The sequence below is a fragment of the Diadema antillarum genome, unplaced genomic scaffold (assembly GCF_040938485.1).
Source record: "Diadema antillarum isolate AM-2024a unplaced genomic scaffold, OU_Dant_1.0 seq00001807_RagTag, whole genome shotgun sequence".
Classification (NCBI taxonomy): domain Eukaryota; kingdom Metazoa; phylum Echinodermata; class Echinoidea; order Diadematoida; family Diadematidae; genus Diadema; species Diadema antillarum.
The window spans coordinates 148,719-157,341 of record NW_027272482.1 but is presented as its reverse complement, the minus strand read 5'-3'; the positions used below and the strand labels follow the sequence as shown (position 1 = coordinate 157,341).

The 8,623-nt window shown below is 36.4% G+C and overlaps 1 long non-coding RNA gene across 1 annotated transcript; it reads right to left on the bottom strand.

The window, feature by feature from the left end:
* Window positions 1-836: 836 nt before the first annotated feature.
* On the bottom strand, window positions 837-6,646 carry LOC139712450 (uncharacterized). Its single transcript, XR_011709566.1, has 4 exons — window positions 6,625-6,646; window positions 4,383-6,583; window positions 3,599-3,729; window positions 837-2,564 (listed from the first exon to the last, which is right to left on the bottom strand). It is a non-coding gene; the product is annotated as an uncharacterized lncRNA (long non-coding RNA).
* Between the last annotated feature and the right edge of the window lie 1,977 nt (window positions 6,647-8,623).

The window sequence follows — 8,623 nt, the reverse complement described above, 5'->3', positions numbered from 1 at the left end:
ATGAACCATTGTTTTGATATCTAGCTCTCCTCAGCTTCTTAAGCCTCTCTCTGAATAAAGCATTGTTTTCATATTTAGCTTTGCTCAGTTTCTTAAGCCTCTCTCGGAATAAAGCATTGCTTTGATATTTAGCATTCCTCAGTTTCTTAAGCCTCTCTCGGAATAAAACATTGTTTTGATATCTAGCTCTCCTCAATTTCTTAAGCCTTTCTCGGAATAAAGCATTGCTTTGATAACTAGCCTTCCTCATTTTCTTAAGCCTTTCTCTGAATGTGGGATCCAAGGAGTACTTGTCTTTTTGCCTCTTCTTAATTTCCTCGTTCTTTTCTAACCTATAAGTTACATCTGTTTGATATTTTACTTTCTTTGCAGCTGCTTTTTTAAGTTTGCGGGATAGGTAAGGCTGATCATCTGATAAAAATTCTGTTTCTAACTGCCTTTGCTCATTTTTTTTCTTTTCTCTCTGTGCTCTCATTTGATCTCTATTTCTTTGTCGGGTAACATTAGCATTCCTTTTTTTTCTTTGTTTTTTCCTTTTTGTAGTCTGCATAGTAGTTTTAACTTCTTCAGATTCTTCAGTGTGCCTACTCATTTCAACTGCAGGTTCCATGTCATCCTCTAATACTTCATTGTTCAATACATTGATTTGACAATCACTGACAGGTTTTGTAACTTTCCTCTTTGTTGTGAGTTTTCTCTTTCTTGTCACAGGTGTTTCCATATCAGAAATATTTTGTGATGTTGACAGCTTTTGACACGAACCTGATTTTTGGATCGTTGGACATACAGATTCTACGACATCGTAATGATTGCCATTTGTGTGTTGCAAGTAAATACCTTTTTGTGATGTAATAATTCCAAACTGAAGTTTGCTCGCACCAAATAATTTCCATTTTGAACCATTATTTTCATATATATATATATCAGTATCTAGCAAATTTGATAAGGCCATTATTTCCAATTCTGTAGCCCATGTGCCATTGTTGAATACTCTTTCCTTTCCAATGTATTTTACAATATCTGTGTATCCTGATCTTAAAAGACTTACATAATCTTCCTTGTTTTGTAAAATATGTTTAACTATTGCTTTTCGAACATCACGGTGAGAATCTTCCTTGCCACATATAACATATGATATAGCTCTGTAAAAGCAATTTCCATCACCAGTAATTCTATAGATAGTCAATGGTTGTGACAGGATAGTAATATCATCCCTTTCTACCATATCTTTTTGCATATCATTACTGCTACATTTGTCATTAACCTTTATACCTAATTTGCAACAAAGCTTCTCTCTATCAGATTTATTCACAGGTCTGTACATGAGATCAATCTTTTTTATTTCTCCCACTTGTCTCACCTCAGATGCATCAATGTCCGCATTTACTGTCTCATCACATGTGTTTTGCAATGGAATTTGTGTCTCTTGCAGGTTTGATACCATTATTTGTTTTTGTGTCATTTTCCTCATTCTAACACTACATTTCTTTAATGTTAGGGTTTTAGTAATCTCACATGATAAATCATGACTTTCCTTCTTATTTTCTACACTTCTATCTGAATTCACATGGAATACAGGTAATTTCCCATTCAAAGTACTAGACAGAACAGTAGTTACACTTTCCACTGCGTCAAAATGATTGCCTCCAGTGAACAGAATATATATGGCTCTCTCAGTTGTTACTTTGTTGTAGTATCCAGGTTTCCTTGCAGACAGTATTTGCCAATTTTCTGTTCGATCATCATACACATATATATCACGATCTAGCATATGTGCCATTGAGCTAATATCAGTGTGACCAGCCCATGTTCCTAAATCCATCAATTTCTCTTGAAGAACAAAGTCCCTGACACTCTGATATTTCACTGTGTCTATCACATTTTTAAATAAATCACCCGTTTCCAGTAAATGTGCCACATTGGATTTCCTGAGAATGAAATGGTTTCTTTCGCTGCCAGTAACTACATGAGCAATACTTCTGTAAAAGCAGTTGCCATCACCCATAACTCTCTTGATATTTACAGGTTTCCCAATATACAAACTTTCATTTCTATCCTCCATTGATTCATTGGCAGTACCACTGTAACTGAAATTCAATTTATTGCACAAAGACTGTTTGTCTACGTATGTAATCGGCACAAATTTGAAATTTCGATCTCTTCTTTCTGTTGTCTTTTCAACTGAAACAAATTCAACTTCATTCTCATTCCCATAGCCATCACTGTTTACATTTACTCTGTTTTTCTTTGTTTCATTTTGAGTCTTACAGCTATCACTGTTAGTTCCTTTAACATGATCACAATGTTTTGAAATGTTGCTATTTTGATCATTTGTATTCCTCCATGCAGTATTTACTGAGTTTGATCTCTTGGAGCCACTAGTTGTCAATGCATTTTTCTTAGAATTGGATTCTAATGCCAGACCGGTTAGTTCAAACTGAGTAGTACGTAAATCACATGCCATTGATTTTGCCAAATTCAAACAGTGTACCTGTATACCTTGCCATGATGAAATGCTAAGCAAGACACTGCATCCATCTTGTACCAAGTACCCATCATGACTTCTGGAATGAGAATCAAATACATAATAACCATTGTCATGTGTAATGATTGCAAATGTACTCTCAGCAAAATTCATAAGACATGCATCATATCTGCATAGTTCTTGTTCTAAGGCTTGGCTCAATGACAAAGCACCAAAATTTGACAAATTGTTTTGATTTCCATCCAACACTCCATATTTTGATTCAGCATAGGTTATTTGAAATTTTTCATCCAGAATATGAAGTTCCTTGGGTAATTCATCTATCATTACAAGCTCTTCATTCAGTGGTGAATCCTTCTTTATGTAATAATACAACTCATTCCCAAGTGTCAGAATCTGATCAAGATCACGAGATCTCATTTCGATTCCATTCTTGGTTTGGGTGTAGAGAACTGCCACAAGGGAATTACATGCACATTGTTTGCCAGCAGTGTAACCAAATCGTTGATCACCTTGATTAAAATTTCCTTGTGCGATTGTTTTGGTCATAGGATATGATTGCCTTCTACCACATTCAGAACTTGAGAGTGAAACATGCTTACAGACGCGTTCTTCAGTCTCTAAATCACTTGCAGCTGGTTCATCATCTAATACATGTACTATTGATTCCTGTACATCATATGAATTGTGGTGGTCAGCACTTTTCGCAGAATCATCATTCATTACTATGCAGTCAGATGGATTAGTAGTTTTTTCACTTTCAGGCAAGAATATTGATTCATTACAAACTTCAGCACACTGTGTAGCTGAAACAGGTCTCTGACATGGAGAGTGAACACTTACATCTGTACAAGAATTCACAGGGAACAATTCCTTCACTGATATTTGTCTGTCACTTTCAACATCTTTTCTTTCACTGTAACATGGGTTCAGTTCATGCACATTGTGCATTCTGTCACGTTTCACTTTGGAGATATCATTCGAGCTTGTGTTGTCTCTACTTGTGGAATTACTGTCCTCATGGTCAGATGTTTCATTCTTACACAACTTTTCATTCTTTGCTACATGTTCTCCTTCAGGAATGTCAGGTTTGACCTTTCCATTATTACGCACCTGTGAGTCAGCATTTTTTTCCGGTAGCACACTTTGTCTGTTGATCTTGGTGAAACGACCTTTCTTTCTTGGTTGCCGTGCATTTCCACCTCCATAGAGCCTGTTCACATTCCAAACTTCTTTTTCAATGTCTGTGGAAGGGACAGAGGCACATGTAGTCTGATCACCATTCGGTACGCAACATTCATTACTCATATTCGGAGTGCTTTTAGCCACATCAGCCCAACTTCTCTGTGTTTTTGCATAGATCTGCTCAGTGTATTTTGCCATCACATGAGGTGACTGAACACACTTTGAATATACATTCAATACAGATTCAGTATATACCTGCAGACTATCATTTCGTTCTGTGTCCAAGTTTGCATTCACATTTTGCTTCACGAGTTTACCAGGTTCTTTTTGCTTTGTTTCTGCATTTGATTTCTTGCCCTTGCTGGTCTTGGCTCTTTTCTGTTTTTCAAGATAGTAGGCTTTCATTGCTTTGCCAATGTAGGTCACACCAGGTTGGAGAGGCACACCATTTACTGATCTCACTGAGCTCTTGTTAAAGGTCTTGGTCTTGGGATTGTCAGTCATTGTTTGGGATGTAGTCACTTTTGTCTTCCTTGATTTCACAGTTATCCAACCATCATCCACTGCAGTTTCTAATGGCTGAAATTGGCTCTTGGTCAGATTTGTCATGAAAGTCGAATCTGATTCATCTCTCTCACAATCTGCTCTTTTCTGCACACACACATTTGTCATTTCTAGAATTCCATTGTCCTTTCTTTTCACATACCGGTACCTCTTTTTCAGTCTCTTGCTTGGTTTCCTTCTCTGGTTGCAGCTCTTGCATGATGAATGTGAAACATCAGCACCAGAATCTTCATCACCAATGTCTTTGAGAAGCTCGTATCTGTTGAAATGACAGGGAATGCCAATTTTGTCAAAGATGCGATGGGCAATATTATTGCTTCCACATGCTGAACATATCCAAATCAACCTTGCATCACACAGTCTAGCCTCAGAAATAGTTCCTGTACACATCACATGAAACTGCTTGCCACAATCCTCACATGGTACTCTGCTTTCATTTTCATTGATCACATTACAACATGCATCACATTCACTGACCTCTAGATTTCTCAAGTCACAACTATGGAGGATATCTAGGATATCACCAATAACATTCTTGAATTCACTTGCTTCCATTGTCAAACTACAGGGCTTTGAAAGTAGGTACCTATTACCAAATAAATGTACTGTTCAATCAATATATTCCTTGAATCACTATACTTATATGAATCAGGTCTACCCCTGGTACTCTGTATTGCAATTGACAACAAAATTGTAGAATTGTATTGCCTTGAAAGCTAATATATACGTGAACTGTATTACACTGTACAATGTACTTGCAATGAGGCTGTGACACCAGTCCTTATAATGTTTCTACCAACAGGTGGCGCTTCTTATCTACCGAGAAAAATTATTTGTACAAGGTGTGTTGTTTAATTAGTTACTACCAACAGGTGTCGCTTTTTGTCTGCCAAGAAAAATTATTTTGTGCAATGTGTGTATTCTTAATTGTTTTCTACCAACAGGTGGCGCTCTTTGTCTATTACCTGCTAGTAATGGCTACTGCGGCAATTTCAGGAATGCGATTATAGCACTCGCACCTTTGCTTATCTTTGTGTACACCTATCTTGCCACCAGAAGAAGACTTGTATTGTCTACCGCAATAACGTTTATCACATATAATGCTTTTGTCTTAAGATGGCGCTCTTCAATTCTCTTTTACCGTAAATTCCCCACTCAAGACACCGTTTCTGAAGTGATGCAAGACTATATTTCTATTTTTAAATTTTCAGCAAACTTCTCGCCTCCTGTAAGAGAATTCTCTTTCAATTATGATTCTCTTCAATTCTGATTGCTTTATAGTTTTCACCTCCTTTACAGAATGCACTCTTTATTCAACACTCCTTAAAACTCTTTTGTTAGATTTCGACTCTTTTTCTCCTCAATTCTGACTCTTCCTCTCTTATTACTCTTTCTCTCTTTGATTCTAACTCTTTCTGTCTTTGATTCCGACTCTTTCTGCCTCTGATTCTGAGACTCTCTCTCTCTGATTCTCTTTGAAATTATTTCAAGTTCTTTCAAGATGAGTAGGATCAAAGATTCAGGTTTGCTGAAGATTCAAATTCAGTTAGAGCAGATAGAGTTTTATCTTTGTAATCACAGTCTTCTATTTGTGCAACTTTAAATATCCCAGGTTGGTTCCCTTTTTTTTACAAATTTGCCTATTTCTAAAGTATGTAATAGCAATTTTATAAGATTGTATTTACTCTAATCAAGCCCGTTTTTTCTCTATCACAATTTATATCCCAAGACAAATTCACAAATGACAATGTTTTTTAGTACTCATACTTTCAGATCTCTGTTTCTCCCTAATATCACTCTTTCCTCTTTTTAGTGTAATATCACTCTTTGTATTTAATCTCCAATATTACTCTTAACACTTATTCTGCAATTCCACCCCTTCTACTTATTCAGTTAAATCACTGGTTGCACTTTTTGTGTACTATCACTCTTTGCATTTATTTATTATGACTCTCTGCGCTTCTGTTCCAGTTTATATACAGGGGTTTCACTCGTTTCTTGTTTTCTTGATTGTATGTATACTTTCCAATTTTCTTGTTATATACAGGGGTTTCACCTGTTCTCCGGTTTTCTTGTTATACACAGGGGTTTCACCTGTTCTCCAGTTTTCTTGTTTTTTCAGGGGTTTCACCTGTTCTCTCGTTTATATACTTTCCAATTTTCTTGTTATATACAGGGGTTTCACCTGTTCTCCGGTTTTCTTGTTATATACAGGGGTTTCACCTGTTCTCCGGTTTTCTTGTTATATATACTTTCCAATTTTCTTGTTATATATACTTTCCAATTTTCTTGTTATATACAGGGGTTTCACCTGTTCTCCGGTTTTCTTGTTATATACAGGGGTTTCACCTGTTCTCTCGGTTTTCTTGTTATATACACAGGGGTTTCACCTGTTCTCCGGTTTTCTTGTTATATACACAGGGGTTTCACCTGTTCTCCGGTTTTCTTGTTATATACACAGGGGTTTCACCTGTTCTCCGGTTTTCTTGTTTTTTCAGGGGTTTCACCTGTTCACCTGTTTTCTCGTTTGTCAGGGGTTTCACCTGTTCACCTGTTTTCTCGTTTGTCAGGGGTTTCACCTGTTCACCTGTTTTCTCGTTTGTCAGGGGTTTCACCTGTTCACCTGTTTTCTCGTTTGTCAGGGGTTTCACCTGTTCACCTGTTTTCTCGTTTGTCAGGGGTTTCACCTGTTCACCTGTTTTCTCGTTTGTCAGGGGTTTCACCTGTTCACCGTTTTGTTTACAGGGGTTTCACCTGTATCCTGTTTTGTTTTACAGGGGTTTCACCTGTATCCTGTTTTCTTATCCAGGGGTTTCACAGACCTGTAAAGAAAGAAAACAAAAAGAACATAAGCTTTGTTGAAATTATATTGTGGTTTCTGATCCTGCCTCCCAAAGTCAGGGGAAAATTATGCTGCCCTACGATCTAAACTCTGAAATTTTCAAGTTTGACTGCACTATTACTAAGAGGTCACTATGGGTAACGAAATTATGGTGGCAAAATCAAACTGATGATATCTGCTCTTCATTTCTTTTTTTTTTTTTATAATATAACCGGGAGGGGTAGCCATTATATTAGAGCGGAAAAACTAATATCATTTTCTTCATTCACTCAAAGTTAGCTTTCGAAGTTACTTCCTTTTGTGACCTGAGGGAAGCATAATTTTCCGAGACTTTCTTACGCAATAACACTTGCTGTCTTCCAATATAATGTTTTGTCTTCTAGATCTCCTTTGACAATATATTCCTCATCAATATACATGTAGTATTACCAAAAGATGCATAAAGTTTTGACATATATCTGATGCAAAAATAAAAAAATAGATAAATTTGACTTCTGACTGGCAGGACACTAAATGTGGACTTCATCACTCTCATCAATTGTGAACAAAATTGACATAGCAATAAACAAATAATTGGGAACACATGACCTCAACATGACTATTTTTCCTCATCCTCATCAGCACACTTGATATAATGACCATGATCATGTATACCAATGTACCAAGGGTGACACGACATTTGCTCCAGTCTACATATCTCGAAACATTAAAGGGTAAGGTCAAGGACATGATTTCATTTTTTGTTCAGAACAATGCAAAGTTTAGGATTAGGGTTAGCATTACAGTTAGCGTTAGGTTTAGGGTTATCATGGCAAAAGTAGACCGGAGCTACTGTTGCGAGAGCAAATGTCATGGAACCGTACCACATTAGAACATGATTCATGCAGAAATAAATAATTGAGAGGTACTGAAACAGTTTGTCTTCCAGACCCTAGCGCCCTCTCTCAACGGTATTTTAAAAATATTTTAAAGACATCAATGCACTTATTTACAAATTTACCAACTGAATATCATAAGTTACATGAAGACTATATTCTGTAATTTTCAACGCATTCCATGCAAGCGAACTGATTTTATGGCAAAGAGAAGCTTTCATTATTTTTGTTGGAAATGCCAGCAAAAATTATTTGTTATATAAAATTGCAAAATCTAACCCCGTAAACACATTTTTGTTTTTCATCCCCCTCACAGTTGTTTAAGATATAAACATTCAAATAATATATGAATAGACTGGAATGGTGACATGCTACCTTGATGGAATTTATGAATACTAAGGACAGGCCTTAAACAAAGTGCCAATTTCATGACAAAGTCAAAGTACTTTTTTATGCAAAATGATAAAGTAAAAATAAGGTCCTTTTGTCACAATCTTAACAATTCAATCAAAGTTTTTGGTACCAATGGCAAAGGTATTGGTATCAACGACAAAGGTAATTGGTATCAATTTAATGGCAGAGGTTACTGGTATCAATTCAATGGCAAAGGTAATTCGTATCAATGGCAAAGGTAATTGGTCTCAATGGAAAAGGTATTGGTATAATGGCAAA